The sequence below is a fragment of the Propithecus coquereli genome, unplaced genomic scaffold (assembly GCF_000956105.1).
Source record: "Propithecus coquereli isolate 6110/MARCELLA unplaced genomic scaffold, Pcoq_1.0 Scaffold4, whole genome shotgun sequence".
In the NCBI taxonomy this organism is placed as follows: Eukaryota; Metazoa; Chordata; class Mammalia; order Primates; family Indriidae; genus Propithecus; species Propithecus coquereli.
In genome coordinates, this window is record NW_012149729.1 from 10,208,028 (window position 1) to 10,226,919 (window position 18,892).

Sequence of the window (18,892 nt, forward strand, 5' to 3'; positions counted from 1 at the left end):
ATTCCCAGAAAGTGCCAGCCAGATGAGCTAAGCTTCTTTCAATACCCTCAGTTTCTGCTAATATAAGCAGTGAGAAGTACACAATTGAGGGATAATATCAAGAAAATTCTAGTAAAAATAAATATGTACAATTAACAGGAAAAAAATTACTGGACTGTTCTAGAACAGTTTTTCACTTCTCCATGTTAAGGCATCGTCAGACAGAGACTAAGGAGGGAGATTGTGGGGGAAGTGGACAGGAGAGGAAAAGAAAGGGAGGAAACCCACATTACGTTTCAGAAAAAGCTACATTACCATGTAGAGATAGTTTAAAAACTGTGATTTCATACTTGAGCTGTGAATGGGGACAGTGTATAACAGATTACTCTAAAAATAATAGCAAAGAAACAATGTCTTTTATCATTATCTCTTAAGACCAATAAAGTTTGAAATTCTATAGTTTGTGTTTGTTAGTTTAGCAGCAACAGTGATTAAAAAAAAATCTAAGCATTTTATACACTGAATATTTTTAATTTTTATCCCACAATTGAAAATGTTAAATTGATTTAGTCATATATTTAATCCTTAAACCAAAGTCTATACATATTCTGATTTGAAATAATAAAACTAAATTAAGAACTGAAATGTTTAACCTTCAAAATTTCACTGAGCATGGTGACTCTGTGAGATAAGTTTGATTTATGAGCCTTCCGCCTAGTTATGTCAGAGATACTTGTTTAGCATTTTTTGGAACAGTTTCTTCTCAAAGTAGTCAGCTTCCAGAATGTTTCTGAACAACGATCACCCCTATCAACAAAGAACCTTCACTATTAGCTCACTTATAGCTTTAATTACCTTTAAAAGTCAGTAAGACAACATCTGAATGTTTGCATCTTATTAAATGTCTCTCCAGATGAAAGGCTTTTAATCTTTTTAGAAGGAGGCCGACTTCATTGCCATCAAAAGTCTTATTCGGGTGAAGGCATGACCTGCATAAAAATTTCCCTTTGCCATTTTGGCTACCCAATACACATCCTAAGGATAGAAGTAATGATGAATTAAGAAAATCAAATCTAGAATGACTGAAAAGGCTTAATGCTGTAAATAATTAGAAAAAGAGACTTATGGGGAGGCCAAGTGAAGCTGTGAAGGTCAGATCCAAGAAATTCCTTCAATATCATAGACATGATCTTAAGCAGAAGGCTGATTCCTCAGTATGGGGTCTGGTTAAAGTCTTAAGACATCCATTCATTTGCTCTTTTACTCTAGAAAAATGCTTCCACCATTTACCAAGTATCAGATACTCTCTATATAAAAGAAGCAAGGCCTTCTAAGCACACACACAGAGTGAGTGATAAAAAGCTCTGAATAGATAAGAAATCTGGAGAAACATCAGGATGAATGATTGAAAGATGAGAAAAATTAACCAGGTAGGGGGAGAGCAGAAGAAAAACATTTTATGTGTATACTGGGGGAAGGTGGAGAGAGAAGGAAGGTGTGCACATATGCATATATCGGTGTTGCTGGGATGTGATGTCTTGGCGGTCAGTGTAAACTCTTTGGTAAAAGCATTGGAACGTCAATAACCAGCAATTTAACAAGAAAATAACACTTTCACGGTTTAGTTTTAGAAAATGTCCTGCCTGCTGTGTGGAAGACAGCCCAGAATCCTGGATGAATGGAATGGAAAGCATGCATCCCAGAGCCAGTGGAGGCCTGAACTGCCTCGCTGGGGAGTTGAGATGGTAAGAGGTGGAACTGACAGCCAGGGAGCTATTGGCTGGTTTGATGAGGACTCTCAGAAAGCCTCGATGATGATCCCAGTCTTCTACTAGGGGACCTAGAAGGATGGTCTTTCTTTCTCCTCAAGTATTCCACTTCATCACCGCAGGTGTCGTGTTCTTTGATCTACATTTAGTTCCTTTCGAATATCTCCCCCACAATCATGGAACTGGAGTGCTCTCCTCCTCACTGAGGAAGCCACGGCCCTTCTTGAACACACCTGCCTCTCTTTCTCCCCAACATGAATCCAAATCTCATCTTTTGGGATAATTTCCTCACACCTCCCTTCTCTCCCTTGGACGTCCTCTTTATAAAAGATTTCTTGTTCTGGGCAATTCGTCTCTCCAAACTCCCTGGTGTCATTGTAATTTCCCAGTTAAGAATCTTCATCCCATAAGAGTTATAGTTGGAGGCGCTTGGGTCTGCCTGGTTTCAGGGCTTACGTTCCCTTCTCTGTATTGCTCTTTTGAGGAAGCTCCATACCAGATCTTGGAACCATACTTGAGAAACAACAGCCCCTACAAATCAAAGGACTTCCCAATATCACAATACTCCTCAATTTGATCTTGGTCCAGAATTTCTTCAAGAGTCCCAGAGGAATCAAAAAAAATTAGTGTCGGGGTGGCAGTCTGCCCTCAGTTCTTGGTGTGTTCTTGGCTGAAGAATGATCAGACATACCAAAGTGTCATGTCCAGACTATTATCTTGGAAAAATCACCAGCACGGAATAACCCCAGGAAGGAAGCAGTTTCATACAAGCAGCTCTTTATTGTAGAACAAAACGGGTCTGTCTCCATGATTGGAGAGAGACAGACGGACTTACTGACTGACTGACCCATTCTCTCTCTGAATTCTCAAAGTGTTTCCTTTCATTAGCCCATTCCAGGGGAGGGCTCTTGGGAGGTGTGGGATGTTATCAAATGATCAACAGGTGTCCTCAAAATTCCATCTGCATATATATGAGCTCCCTCTCCAAAAGCCCACCTTGGAGGGGTGGGTAGACCACAATGCAGATTTAAGCTAATGACATAATAATTACACTTAGGTTACTCTAGGTCACTTTCTAAATTCTATCACGTGTGGGCTGGGGAATTCTCAGATTGGTAAAGCATTCCCTCCCTCCCCAGGTGTAGCAGTTCCTGGGGATAGGATTGAGGGAGGGGCAACATAAAAATGGAGTGCCCACCCTTATCCTGTTTCCTGGGTGGAGCAATTGCTCAGACAGCACCAAAGCAGGGAACCCTTGTCCCTAGAAGAGCTAGAGATCCTAACTATTTACCTAACAATTAATAGTGTCTGAGGTTTAGTGACAGGTTATAAGTGGCAGGCATTGTGGTAAATGCTTTAAATATATTAATATTATTCTATTTAATCTTCATGATAGTTTTGTGAGATATATGTACTACCCAAGGTTCAGGAAAGTTAAGTTCCTTGCCCAAGGATCAATTTATAGTCCTGCTCCTGCAATTGCCCTCTCCACTCTTTATTGAAAAACACCTAATCCAACATATTTATTTCTCCTACCATCCCATACAGATTTTGGTTGTTTACAGTCATTAGTTAAATCAAATTATAATTTAAAAGTTTAGTTTCCTTTTCATTCATTTATTTATTCAAACTTTTTTTGTGCATTGGCTACTTTGTGCTGGACATTAAAATTCAAAAATGAATAACAATCGCTGCTGTAGAGGAGCTCCCAGTTTTCCACTGTTAATAAAAGTGGCCCCACAAGCATAACAAATTGTAGTTTCCAAACCTTCACAGTAAATGAAAGATTTCCATACACAGTGTTGGATGGAATCTGGATCATCCACACCTCTGGCTCCTCTTTATCAAGCATCCACCTTCCCATGTACCTGATCTCTTCATTCACCACCCGGCTTTGCCAAAATATCTAGTCATTCTGGTCATATTGATGGCTTAATTTAAGTTAGGAACCGACACCCAAAGGGTTTGACTAGATATTTGATTTAATTGAACACACTTGACCCTTAGGAACAGGTGTAAGAGCCCACAGGAAAACTCCAGAAGAGCCCAGTTGTACACATTTCAGCCAGAATTTGGAATTTCTGCAAACAAATTATTATTCCCCCCTTGAGATTTTGGGGTCTCCTCTGTCCCTTTATTTTAGAATAGAAGCCCATCATCAGGGTCCCAGCTATGTTCTTTACAGAGCTATCACATATTGAAGGTCTTCAACAAATGCTATTATTGTTAATATTAATGGTACGGGCAATAATGAAAAATAGTCATAACTGTCTAAGCTATCTGAGGAGAAGGAACTATGCTAAATATCCAAGAAAGTAATTATAAGAGTGTAGTTTACTTTAAATGAATTTATTCATGTTGTCATGTATTTGCTTTACTTGTGTTTGCACATTGCAGCAGGCTATAGTCCCAAAGTCCAATACCAATAATAAAAAAAAAAAATACAACTCAGCCTTTGACTGATCTGCAGACAATGTGAGGGAAATGTCTGGGAGAATCAGAGACAGGCAATTAGCACAGAGAAAATAAAAATTGTTCCCAGGCTGTGAAACGTACCTGACAGACAACCACATTTGTGCAGCTTCACTCTACTTCCCTCTGCAGAGACGCTGCCACTTGGCTCCAAGGATGCTCAGATCCATCCTGTGTTTCAGATTTATCTATTAGCCCTACTACATTGTGGTAGGCACTTGAAATCTTCTCCTTCCAAATACCTCCACAGAGCATTCACTCCTTTCTTTCAAGGGAGATAGTAGGTAATAGGAAATTATGAGACAAGGGAAATGAAAAAATAATTTCCAATATATGTGTCTATGTTATGCCAAAATTAATAAGAATTGGACAGTCACAGCTAATTTCCTGCCCATTATCAATTTCCCCTTATTTCTTTCTCACAGATATGGTGGCAGGGGGTTGGAGTAAGAAGGGCAGAAGTGTACTCAGTTAAAATTCACTACTGACCAGATTCCCTTGCTCCTGGAGATGGCTGCGTGACACAGTGATGGCCAGTGACATGTAAGCAAACATCCATTAGGGATTTCTAGGAGAGCTTTTGCTTTACTAATACAAGTGCTTCTCCTTTCTTTTTACTTTTGTTTTTTATTCCTTCCTGAAATGTAGAGTTGAGGCTAAAGATGTAGCAGCCTTCTTATGACCGTGAAGCAACAAACACAAGCATGAAATCCATGTGCTGAAGATACAGGAGCAGAAAGATAGAATATTGGGTATTGATGATAACTGACTTCTTGCTAAGGAAGAAAAATGAATCCCTATTTAGGTAAGCCAGTGTCATTGAGTTTCTATTACATGTAGCCGAATCCTAGATGATGAGTAGGAGAAAAATGAAAAGAATCAAAAAACAAAACACAACTGAGTATCCACAACAAAACTGCCTCTGGCATCTCTGTCATGTGTGGTTCAAATAAGTTTTAGGAATATTTTACTGTGCTCACTGAAGGTTTTTTGTCATCGTTCCAATCTCTACTTTCTACTCAGGGTACAGAAGCCATATAAATAGCACAATGTGCTTTAGTTGAGAAACTGAGCATACATAGAGATCTTGACCTGCCAAACCCCTGGAGTGGTGGGTCAGCTTCTGGGCTGATGGAGACAGAAGCCTGAAGAAGTGAGTTCACATAAGAAGACTGGGACTCCTTTCCTCTCCCTAGGGGAGTAATTACTTACTCTGTAAGGTGAATGTGGTTGTGTCCCTCCCTGGCAACTGAGCAGGACTGGAGTGAGGGCAACCTCTCCTCTGAGTACCCTGGGGGGTGTGCTGCAAATGCTCTCCTGGACAAGCTCCGCTAAAGAAGTTCTTACAAAAGCAGTTCCTTGACTCATGTCACCCAAAGCATCCTTAATAAAAAGCTTGAACTGGCCTAGGAAGCCTGTAAAGAGGTGGACATAAAGGCTTCAATAATGGCATCGGAAATGGATGAGGCCCCTGTAGCTATCTGCTGCTGAGAACAGCGCACGGGAAACCTCTATCTGTAATCCGGCGGCAGCATCCTTCCATAGGTCAGCTGTAATAGACCAAGGGAGAGTGTGATGGAGAATGTGGATCACCCAGTGCAAATTGTCACTGCAATTTAAACACAGCCTCGTGCACGTGTTTTTCTGATAGCAGCAAGCTACAACACGATAAGCAGTCTAAGGAAAGGCTACTCAGGCTATTGGATGCTAAAGAGGCTGTTGCAGTATTTAAGAGCATGTGATGTCGAAGCAGGGACACACAGGCACGCAGACTGACAGAGAGCTCTAATGATGCTTCAGACTTCAGCGCTGTGTGACCCAGGGACGGCACATTCAAGTGCCTACGAGGTAGATGCTCCCTCTAAACCTGCTAATCATTTCTTTAAAATATGTGGTCTCTTCGATCTGTCTTTTCTGTCCCACTTTTATTAGGCTCTTAGGTAGAAAAAATATTTCTCCACCACGTGAATAATGACAGTGCAAACGAGATGATAAGTGGTAACTAACACGTGACCTCAGTGATGGGGAGGCATAAAGGACTGACCGGCGGAGACTACGGTGAAGCGAACAGTCCTCACTCCATCCGAAGGCCGCAGGCACATCCTGTGCAACGCTGGGCAGTTGTTATCGTGCAGGCCCAGAACTGCAAGACATTCTGGTTCTTTCAAGAAAAGCTAGCAATTTTTAAGGAAATTTCCACATTTTTTATTATATTTCTGACCAGACAAAACACATCTCTATGTTGGATCCAGCACATGGACTGCCCATTGGAGATTTCATATTTAAAAAATTCAAGTACATTAATAATTGTGCTGAATGCCTATTATAGAAAAAATTTGTCTTTACATCTCAATCTGTTTCCTCCTTTCCTGTTTCCTTACCCATCTCTAAGTTCCCATCCTTTCTTTTATTAATATATTTCCCTCCCTCTCTACTAGGCTACAGTCATCAGTAGGATTGAAGTGTTATCTGTCTCAGAATTATTTACATCTAAAGAGATCTTTGCAATTAAAAAAAGAAGTCATGCAAGAACTAAGGAAGGATTCTATAGATAGAATTTTAAAGGAGAGATCTGGACAGCCCAGCACCGCTCATATCACACAACATACCTTTGGCAACTCCTGCTGGAGTTTTATCATGTGAGGGCCATACATTCCTTTTTTTTTTATAACCAAACACATCCACATGTATTCATACACACCTGCAATAACTATGATTGCCCAGACAACAGCATAAAGGATAAACAGACACCCCCAGGAGTGGCCGATAAGACTCAGTGAATATAAATTAGTTGGCCCATTTTATGTTTGTTTCCTGGATTGGGTTTCAGTTCAGTTTGTATCCACAGGAAATGTTATGATGGAAAATTCCACAACTGGTTCCCAACTTACATTCCTACTTGGATCCAAGAACCAATTTCATCAAATCAAACTGGAACTAAAATACAGAAATATTTGGGTATATCTTCACACAAAAATAATAATAACAATAGCAAAACCTTCCAGTAGTGTATTTCTTTAGAGTTTACAAAGCATTTTCATCTTTGTCTTTTCATTTGATCCACCAGGCTAGTAGAAGCACATAGAATAGTTTATGAATGTGAACAAGTCCTTTAATATAAATCATAAACAAAGACAGGATTTTAAAAAATCACCTCGTAAAAAATTGTCAGAAGCAATGTACATTAATTATAGAAATTAGCCCAATCCACATGACAATTTAGTCTCTGATAAAGGAGACACGTCAACTAAGCAGGGTATGGTAGTTTTTAAAGTATGTTCAAAAATTCTTTGATATTCCTCCTTTTAAGAGAGAGAGCTTGAGTTTCCTGCCCTTGAGTAAGGACTGGACTTAGTGACTTACTTCTAATGAATGGAATGCTGCAGTAGTGACAGCATGTTCCTTCTGAGATTATGCTATTGTTTAAACTCCAGCTTGTGTCTTGGGAGTTCTCTTCATGCCTTGGGTCACTTGCTCCGGGGGAAGCCAGATACTGTATTGTGAGAAACTCAGGCACCAATAGAGAAGCCCACATGGTAAGGAACAGAGGCCTCCACTCAACAGCCAATGAGAAACTAAAACCTGCCAACAACCATAGGAAGGATCTTGACAGTAGGTTGTTGAGCCTCTACATGACCACACTCCTGGCCAGTAGCTTAACTGTATCATTATGAGCAACCCTGAGCCAGAACCACCCAGATGAGCCACTCTCAGCTTCCTGATCCTCAGAAACTGTGTGATATCATAAATGTTTTTGTTTTAAACTGCTAAGATTGAGAGCAATTTTGTTGAACAGCAATAGATCATTACTACATGGGGTAATAATTGATGTTGGTACAATTAGGTACTCATACATACAGTGGCAGAAGGATGGAAGGCGAAGTGGGAAGAAATAACTCAAATATGAAATATATGTGACCTTTAGAAAAAAACAGGAAATTATCTTCTGAAACAAACAAAACAAGGTGAAAAATCCCAAAATCAAACCAAAACAAACATCAAGGGAAATAAAACCCAAAAGCCAAAACAAACCAAACATCAAAGGGAATAAAAGACATCTTGAACAAAAATAAAGGCATATACCAGGTTTCTGGTCAAAATCTACCTCTGATTTTCCTGTCACAGAATTTTCTATGGTTCACCACCCTCTCTGATAACCAGACCTTGGATTTCTGTTTACATATTTTACTTTTCCTTTTTTTACCATAATAATTTTTTTCTTGCAGGTTTAAAATTCTTTGGCTAAAATTTAATTCTTTGATTTTTCTCCATTAAAAAAATTTTAAAAACCAAATAAAAGCATTTAAGGTAATATATTAAAAAAAAAACAACATTAGATACTCATCCCAAAAAAGATAACATTGGGTACATACTTTATACTTTTGACCAGGATAAATTCTGAGTCAAAAATTTAAATGTAAAATATGAAATGTTCCAAATTATTAGAAAAACATAGGCCTATTCCTTTAAGCCAGGGTTTCTCAACCTCAGGACTGTTGACATTTGGGGCCGAATAATTCCTTGTGGTAAGATGCTTTCCTGTGCATTCTAAGATGGTTAGCAGCATCCCTGGCCTCTATCCACTTGATGTCAATAAGCCAACCCTGTTGTGACGATCAAAAATGTCTTTAGACACTAGAGAAGAGGAGGGAAGACACTTTCTAATTGTGATAAAAGGAAGATACACACAGACACACAATCATATACAAAATCAAAGGACAAGTGACAAGTTGGGGAAAAAAATGCTTGCAACTCATATCATAGGCAAATGACTAACACAGTCTAAGAAAAATGGGCAAAGGTCCAGAAAAGAAAATTCCTAGAAAAAGAAATACAAATGATTCTTACACATATGAAACAATGCTCAACTTCATTCAAAATAAAATAAATTAAAATCAAAACTAAACTGAGATTCCATTTTTACTTATCAAATTGGCAAAAATTCCTGTTTGACAGCACCCTCCCTTGTCACAGCTGGAAAAGCAAGAGACATACCATCATACATTGCTGGTGGGAGTACGAAATGGTTCAACACCTAGGGTATGAGTTAGTATTATGTTTCAAAATTACAAATGCACTTATCCTTTGACCTGGGCATTCTGTTTCTAGGAATTTTTCTTGGGATATGCCTGTTCTTGCCTTCTGCCATGATGATAAAATTGTGGCTGGCATGTGGCCGCCCACCTAGAGACTGCATTTCCCATCTCCTGTTACACTTAATAGAAGCTATGTTATTAATGCTAAGTCTTTGTTTGCCTCTGGGTCATGCATTTCTGCTCTTCTCTGTGATCCCTCTTTTCCTTCCTATGGCCTGAAACAGGGATGTATCCGTACTCCAATTTCACCATGCAGACTAAAACCTTTTAAGAAAAGTGGGAGGAATAAGATGGAAGGAACCTAGTTCTGGAATGATCATGAGGAGCAAACCACCACCAAACTGGAAAACCTTCTTCCTTCCCTTAGGATTATTGCGCAAGAGAAGTAAACTTTAAGCCATTGTATGTCTGGATCTCTTATGATAGCTTAGCCTTTATCCCACTGCATACCTGCCCCCATATGAAATAACATATAGACAAGGTTATTTATTTCAACATTGTTTGATGCAGTAAAAGATAGAAACAGTTCGGGTTTCCATCAATAGGGAACTGGCTATATAAACCATAGCATATCCACATGATGAAGTCCCATGCAGGTATTTAAAAAGTGAAGATGCCTTCTCTCTGTTCAAATAACTAGATCTCCAGGACATACTGTTAAGAGAAAAACACATGGCACAAAGCACTGCTCTCCAACAAGAAGATCATACATTCCTGATGTTGGCTTGGGCATGTCACATGCTGCAGCTAATGGAGTGCTATGATTTTCGTTGTGTCTGAGCCTCCTGTGTGTGACATCATTCATTTCCACCAGCTCTATTGCTCCTGCCCACTATCATGAGGTAAGCATGCCCCAGACAGCAGCTGGTCCTTTGGCTGGGTTCCAGAGAAAGAAGACCCAGGAAGCCTCCTGCAGCCGGGAACAGAGCTGCCACCCACATGCAAAGCGAGTGAGAAAGAAAACCGTGCTTTGTCAGTCACTGGTATTTAGGAGTTGTTTGTATTTACACAGAATGATCTAGTAAAAGCTGAGGAGCAACTTGTTGTGTAAGAAAATGAATTTTAAGGATTTATATCATATTTGCATTTCTTTTTATAAAGAAACTCTGGGACAATATGTAAGATACTAATGACAATTTTTACATCATAATAGGAGGCAGGGAGAACAAGATAGACAGGGAGGAAGCAAAGTTTGTCAATGCTTGAATCTCTTTTAAAATCGTTTTCATTTCTTACCCATGTGGATGTTTTACCTGGTCAAAAAATAAAACATACTCATGAAATTTAGAACATCATAGATGAGCAAAAATAAAGCAATAAAAAACATTATGTTGACAAGTGACATCTTTTCTCAACATTTTGCTATATTTACTTATAGTCTTTTATTCTGTGTGTATTTTAAATAAAAATGGAATTATACTGCACATACTGTTTTGTAACCTTTCATTTCCCCTGAGAGTATATGAAGGCAACTTCTCAAATGCATAGTAATCACTTTAACGAGCAGCACCCAACTTACTTAATTTTACTCCAACATGTTGTAGGAAGTTCTAGCAGAGGACCGTGCAGGGCCCTGCACATAAGGCCTGGAGCCAGTCTTCCTGTGCCTTCAGGCCATCCTGTTTGACGAGGCCCCTGGCTCTGCAAGGACACAGGAGTGTGAGGGAGGATGCGAGCTTTGGTCTACACAGCCGGTCAGTCCAGAGCCTCATGTGTGACTCCACAGTGGCAAAGGCAGAAGGGATTTGGGTCATGCTTTATACCTGGGGAGTATCTTTCTTCAAAGATTCGATAAAGCCATGGGTGAGTATATTCTTCCTAAAGATGTTTTTTTCCTGTTTCTATAAGATCAGAAATTTTCATCTCCAGCCAAATTAGAGGTGGAAAAAAGAAAAAATACCAGACAATTCTAAGAAAATTTCTGCTTTCTCAGAGAAGAATATCTTAAAAGAGTATCTAAAAATAGGAGGAATTTGATATTTGGATTGAAGTTTCTGTATCCTCTAGGAAGGCAGGAGATCACACAGTTAGGGGACAGGGCTTTTGGCATCCATGCCGGTATGTTGGCCCTACACGTGTCCCTATCCCAACAGCATCATACTGAACCGCATTTATATTTCATGCCTGTAACACAGGTCACTTTTAACTTAACACATGTCACCTTCACACCAACAATGCAAAGAAGGATATTCTGATAGCATGGATGTGTATGTTTTAAATAATAAAAACTAAAATCCACGTGTAACATTCAACTGCCAGAATGTAGCACCGCTGTACCCAATGGAGGGAATTACTGTCAGGGTGCGTTTCTCATTCCTCTAAAGATCCAGGGAATCGACTCAACTGGCCTGGAGGAGAAGGGTCCCTGCAGACTTTCCAGTGCTTTAGAAGCCCCAAGGCGGAATTTTCAATGCCAGAAGGTGATTTCGAGGGCTATATTAGCCCATAAGCATGCCCAAGAGGACGAATGGGAGCACTGTAAGATAAAAAAAAATATTATAAAAGACAAGGTGAAGATGAAACAGATTCAGACTTCTCTGGCAGGTCTAAATAATTTAAAAGCACAAAGCACAGGCTTCTTTGGACGGGTTAAGCACATCCAGCTGTGAATCAGAAGACCCGTATTTCAGGAGTTTAACATTTTGGATAGTAACAAAGAAGGAGGGGGTTGAAAGCTATTCAGGAAGAGCAGCCAAGAAAATGTTGAGATTCTTGCTTTTTACTGACAGAGGAAGCAATAATTATGAGGATGGCTGATAAAGGCAGAAATAGCTACTCAACTAAACAAAGAAGAGATCGTAGGAAAAGGACTTTTCCAAAGGGCCTTCAGCACTATGCCCCAATATAAGAGAGGAGGCAGTGAGCCAGCCTAACACCCCTGCCTTGAATTCGCTGCCTGACAGAGACACATGGTGTGTCTCTGTGGACACGCAGGTTAACTGTGAACACGACACTAGTGAGAATTTTATAATTGGCTTTTGTGGAGTCAACATTTCCAAGTTTAACTTTTGTTCTTGCATCTCTGGAGTATTCCCGGGGATATGAAACCCAAGTGGGGAAAATATTATGGGGTGAAAGTAACAGAAGCCAGAGGAGCCTGGTTACTGCTGTGGTTGCCATCACTTAGTGTGACCAGCTGCCCAGGTCTGGAGGAAAGGGAGTTAGGAAGATGTAAAGCAGGAGTAGAAGCAGCCGGGGCTCAAGCTGCAATCCCTGCTTTATAGGAGGATGATGGTGAGGAGGACAGAGAGGAAAAGCAGGAAGAGGGCAAGATGCTAATGACAAGGACCAGGAAAGGTTTTTCTGGTCCTCATCCAGTCATTTCAGGGCCATTTGTTCTAGTTTGCAGGCAGCCGAGATTCCCTTTCAGTACCTCAGGACTATATCACTGAAAGGTGGGAAGCTGTGAAATGTCCTTCCAATTTGGGCCAGTGGCATCCATGATGTCAGCCCTCTAATGCTCCATGTCCAGTGTCACCATGTCTCCATGAGTGCCCTGCAACCCTTCGCAAGCACTGTTGGTTTTATGTCAACATATTTTACAGCTGGCATCCTTAAGTTGGCACTTGCAGTATGGAATTTTTTCTGCCAAGTAATCCTGTCCTTGACAACTTTCTAAAGCTCATTTAGGGAGACATTGTTGTCCCTGCAAGTGTTCCGTGTTTATGAGCCCAGGGCAGCCTCTGGCTAAGAGCGATATTGACTCCACGATAAAGCCACAGAGGGAAAACTTCTCACTTTCCTCGAAGACATGTCTTCTAAAGCTGTTCGGAGTTATTGGCTGGTGCGGGGGCTGTCAGAATCCTTTGAGAAAAAGGATCCTGTTTCTCTGCCATATGTTATAATCATCTCAGTCAGTGTTTTCCCCAGGTTATCTTACTGTTTCTCCTTATTTCATGTGTTCACATTGTATTATCGTTATTTTTCACTGATTGAGCTGCATTGAGTGTATACATTGCCAATTATTCTTTGGGGATAGAAATCTAATAATCTGACAATTGTTTAGAAGCACTACCTTCTGAACTGTTGCGAAACCATACATAACTCATTAATGCTCCAACATGTTATAGGAGCTAGAAGTGCTAACAGTGCATAGAGTATGAGATCTGTGCCAAACACTAAACTCAGGGATTCATTGTTTCCCATGCCTGAACCCACCCAGTTTGCATTATGAAACTACCGTTGTTGCAGAGACAACTGGTGTTGCTGTTATCGTATAGTTTCAAAGCATTCATTTAAAAATCAGAGTTATACACTGGAGTGTTATATAAGTTCCACCTATTGCCAAAGTATATGTATTTTTCTCAGATGATATTTAATCAATTGCAAATTATTTCCTTAAATATTTCTGATAGGAGAGGTTTCCTCTGGTCACTTCAGCTTGGACTCTTGCAGGGGTGCAAATGGGAGTTGCTTGCTATCTGTTAGTTCCTCTGTATGCACTCGTTTTCAGCATTTGCTGCATCCTTGCTTCCTGTGACATTTCCCCTTTCAATTCACATTCTGTTCATGCGCACAGATGCAGAGGAGTTTCTTACCACTTAGCACCTGCTATCCACAAGTCTCAACAATTTTTTTAATTTTTATTTTCATAGAACTTACTTCATAGGTATGTAATTTTTACTGTGATAAAATATACATACATATCATAACACTTACCTTTTTAAGTGTACAGTTCAGTGGCAGTAAGTACATTCACAGTGTTGTGCAACCATCACCACTATCCATTTCCAAAACTCTTGCACCATCTCAAGGAGAAACTCCATTTCCATTCAACAGTAACTTTCCATTTCCCCCCTCCCTGTAGTGCCTGGAAACCTCTATTCTATTTTCTGTCCAAACCACGTTTTGTGTATTTCTTTGATATAAAAAAGGGGAATTGGTCTTCATTCATGTGTGAATTGGTAGCCGAGACCAGACACCATTTTGGGAAATAAGATGACACGGAGTCACTTATCCTCAGTCCCTGTCTTCTACACGCTCCTCTCGCCACGCCCTCTGCTCAGAAAGCTTCATAGGTACCAATCAACGAAATGAAAGGACAACTGTGAAATGAGAGAAAAAATTTGCAAACCATGTGTCCAAGAGGGGGGCTAATATCCAAAATATATAAGGAACACTTACAACTCAATAGCAAAAAAACAAATCGCCTAATTTGAAAAGGGTCAAAAGACCTAAATAGACATTTTTCAAAGGAAGACGTACAAGTGACCAACAGCTAAATAAAAAAGTGCCCAACATCCTTAATCATCAGAGAAATGCAAATCTGTACCATAATGAGATATCATCTCACACCTATTAGAATGGATATTGTCAAAAAGTCTAATGACAAGTGTTGGTGAGGATGTGCAGAAATCTCTTGTGCCTTGTTGGTGGGATTATAAACTGATACAGCCATTATGGAAAACAGTATTGCAGTTCCTCAAAAAACTAAAAATAGAGAGCTACCATATGATCTAGCAATTCCCCTTCTGCATGTATAACCAAAGGAATTGAAATCAATATCTCAAAGAGATACCTATACTTTCATATTTGTTGCAGCACTATTCACAATAGTCAAGATTTAGAAAGAATCCAAGTGTCTTTTAATGGATGAATGAATAAAGAAAATGTGGTATATATACACAATGGAATATTATTCAGCCTTGAAAGAAAGGGAATCTTGCCATCTGTGACAACATGGATGAATCTAAAGGACATTATGCTAAATGAAATAACCCAGACACAGAAAGACACATACTGCACAATCTCACTTACATACAAATCTAAAGTCAAACTCACAGAAACACAGAGTGGAAAGGTGGTTGCCAAGGGTGGGGAGTGGGGGAGAAATGGGAGTATTTTGGTCAAAGGGCATAAACTTTCAGTTATAAAATAAATAAATTCTGAAGATCAAATGAACAGCATGATTGTTAATAATAATATATTGTATACTTGAAATTTGCCTAGAGAGTAGATCTTAAGTGTTCTTACCACCAAAAAAAAAAAAAAATGTTAACTAAAGTTGGACCAGAATATTCCATTCACATTCATGTTTCCTAGGCCAGGCTCCATGTCCTCTGGGCCCTCCCCACTGCCACTCCAATGCTCTGTTTACAGAAGATAAACACGAAATAACTCAGCCACAGTATGAAGATCACTTACTATCTGAGCAGGTGAAAGCTCTGCTAAAGCATGTGAATCTTCTTCCCCAAGGTCTGTGCTTTGAGAGGGAATGTTTATGAGCACAAAGTGCTGTACCCTTAGGACACATACTGGGGGCTGAGAAAGTGTTTGGAGCTACTCAAATGAAGCAAGGATAAACCACATCTGTGTCAGTACCTTCAGCATGCCATTTCTACTTAGCAATACTGCTAGATGTGGGAGATTGAGGGTCTAGCGGTCATGAAAAATCAGAACCCCTATTGTGGGTGGGATGCGGAAGGAGTTCATGGGTGTAGTTTGAAAATCCTCCCCTGATAATTGTGATATTCACTCCTATTCCCTTCCTGTCAGAGAGTCATGCTTCAATCCTCCTGTCATGCTACACTTTAAAGAGAAAAATGCAGATTACAAAAATCTTTTCAAGTAAAAAATGGAATAATACCTATGTAATAAGGACAGTATTTTTCTCGCAATACTGTAGGATACCTAGGATATCTATTCTTATCATAAACATACATGGTATCTATCTATACTTATAGATATGTATAGATAGACATGTGTATGTGTGTGTGTTTGTGTGTGTGTGTGTGTGTGTGTGTGTGTATGAAATCTGGGGCTTCCCACCCACTGAAGCCAAGTATAAGATTTTGGTGCTTCAGAAATATGACAGATACTAGCAAGAAAACCCAAATTACTGCAAAAGTTTGACTTTCAAAAAGCACTAAAGCTTTAAAGCTAGGCTTCATGGGAAGGAAAGAGAAAAAGAATGTTCTGCATTCTTTTGGCATGTTAAGAATCAAGCTTAAAAACTTAAATCATTGTGTTTTTTTCCATAAATCTAGAGAAGATATTTCTTTTGCCAGGAAAAGCCTTTGGTCTCATGGCATGCTACCCTAAGTGCAGGAATGGGATATCAGAAGGAGGGACGGCCCAAATGTGCCCCAGGCCTGAGGCATCATCCGAAGAAGAGAGGCAGAGAGCAGAAAGTCAGGGGCCAGGGTGCTGGTTCCTCCTCCCCTGGGGTGTGGGGAAGGAGCTCTAGAACAGTGCCAGCCAACAGAAAAATGCGAGCCACAAATTTGACCTATGTGTGAAATGTTACATTTTTCTAGTAGCCACATGAAAAGGTGAAAAAAGCAGGTGAAATTCATGTAATTATCTATTTTATTAAACCCAATATTACCAAAATATTATTTCAACATATAATCAACTTAAAATGATGAATAAACTGTTTTACATTTTTAAAACTAGTTTCTTTGCAATCTGACGTGCACATTGCAATTCAGACTAGCCGCATTTCAAGTACTCAATAGCACTTGCGGCTGGTGACAACCATGTTGGGCAACACAGCTTTAGGATATCACAAGATACACATGGAAAGTATTGAAAAATGTCAGTTCTCAATTTGAGGCCATGCCCTAAATGGCATAGCATTGGGAGCTCGAAGCTAGCTTAGGGAGGAAGAGAAAAAATGAGCCTCAGGCGATGCTAGGGTTCCTCTTGCCATCCCCACTGGAGCTGGCTGGTGGCTTGTAGGGATCTAGAAGTGACCCTGCCTTAGTGACCACATATAGATAGACAGAGGTTTAAAGAGCACCCACAGAGCCTGGGCCAGGATCAAGAGGTAACTGAGGGTTTTGGTTTCAAGACCAGGACAAATGACTAGTGTCGTGAACTGACAAGAGCAGTCCCACTTCAGCAGAAAACAGCCACATAATAACCAGAAAACAGAGGGGCAAAACCGCTCTTCTCTTGTGTTAGCCAAACCCCCAACATAGCACTTCATTCATTCATGCATTCAACAGTTATGAATTAAAGGCGTGCTCTGTTAAAGACACTGATCATGGTTTTGGAGACACAGCAGTGAAAAAAAAAGAATTTAAAAAATCCCTTTTACTATGGAAATTATACTCTAGTTGAGGAAGAAAAAAGTTGAAAAGAAAACATAATAAGCAAAATATATAGGATGTTAGATAATGATAAGAACTATGGGAAAAGAAAAATAAAGCCAGATGGGGAGGGAGTGGCAAGATAAGTAATTTTAAATAAGATGATCAAAGAAGGAGCAGGGCAAGGGAATGGAAAACCTAAGAAATTGAACATATTAGTTATTTTTTTCTTTTCTTGCCATCCAAGATGGGGCAAGGCAGGGAGGAGGGCTCAAATCAGGGATCAGAGCAGTTAGGAGAAATAAATTGCCTTATATGTGGCACATCTGTGTATAGTATGATTAAATTGGCTTCTTAAATTCATATATATTTATGTGGAAAGAGTGATAGTATGTATTACAAACTATTAACTGTGCTTACCTCCGGGAATTATATTGAATTTATTTTCATTGTACTTTTCTCCATTTCCAGATATTCTACAATCAACATAACCTACTTTAAGAAAAGGGGAGAGCCCACAAAAATGTTGTTTATGAAGAAAAGAAATAAAAAGAAAGCCATCTTCCTTTGCCATCTGATGATATTTGTATCAGCAAGGTTTCTAACCATAATGTGAACTTCCGAATTCAGTTCTTTCTGTGTTTTCTCAGTAACAGCTTCTCTAACTCTCCTTTTTTTAGACTTTTATCGAGATTTCTTTTCTTTTTTAATCTATGCATTCAAATTTGTGGGATGTGAATCTTCCCATTTGCATTTTTTCTGATACTCAGCATCTAGCACCTGATTATGCTGACGGCGCCTTTCGAGAAATGCTGACAGGTTTGGGTTGTGATGCACACTCGCTGCCCGGTGAGCCGTACATCATCGACTGTGACACCTATCCCAGTCTGCGCCAGCACCTCTTGGTGTGCTCTCTTCTGGAAACTTCTTGCGAAGATAAAATCCCCAAAGACATTCTGAGGAACTGCCATCTGGAATATTGAAGGTTGTCATCCAGTTGCTTCATATAGATTTATTTGCAAGTACCATTATGGGCACCAAATTCAACAGAGCTGCTGAGAGCTGGCCTGGGAGTTCTTTTCACTGTTTGAGAGAGAAGTGATATACAAATTGAAATAATTAGAAATGTCATTACTTTGAAATGATACCATTTAATGCTAACAGAACATCTTGATCTTCATTAAACTGCAGAGAACAATACAAATATTTTGGCAAATGTATGAGCTAAGACTGACATTCTATTAACCTGTTGATCTTTACATTAACTTGTGTTATTACACAGGATTTTCAAAACCTCTTTTTGGTAACCATGTTAAAAATATGGAAGATGTATGTATTAAAATGTAGCTAATATTTTAATATAAACTTTAATATACAAGGTATTAATAATAATATATTGTATACTTGAAATTTGCCTAGAGAGTAGATCTTAAGTGTTCTTACCACCAAAAAAAAAAAAAAATGTTAACTAAAGTTGGACCAGAATATTCCATTCACATTCATGTTTCCTAGGCCAGGCTCCATGTCCTCTGGGCCCTCCCCA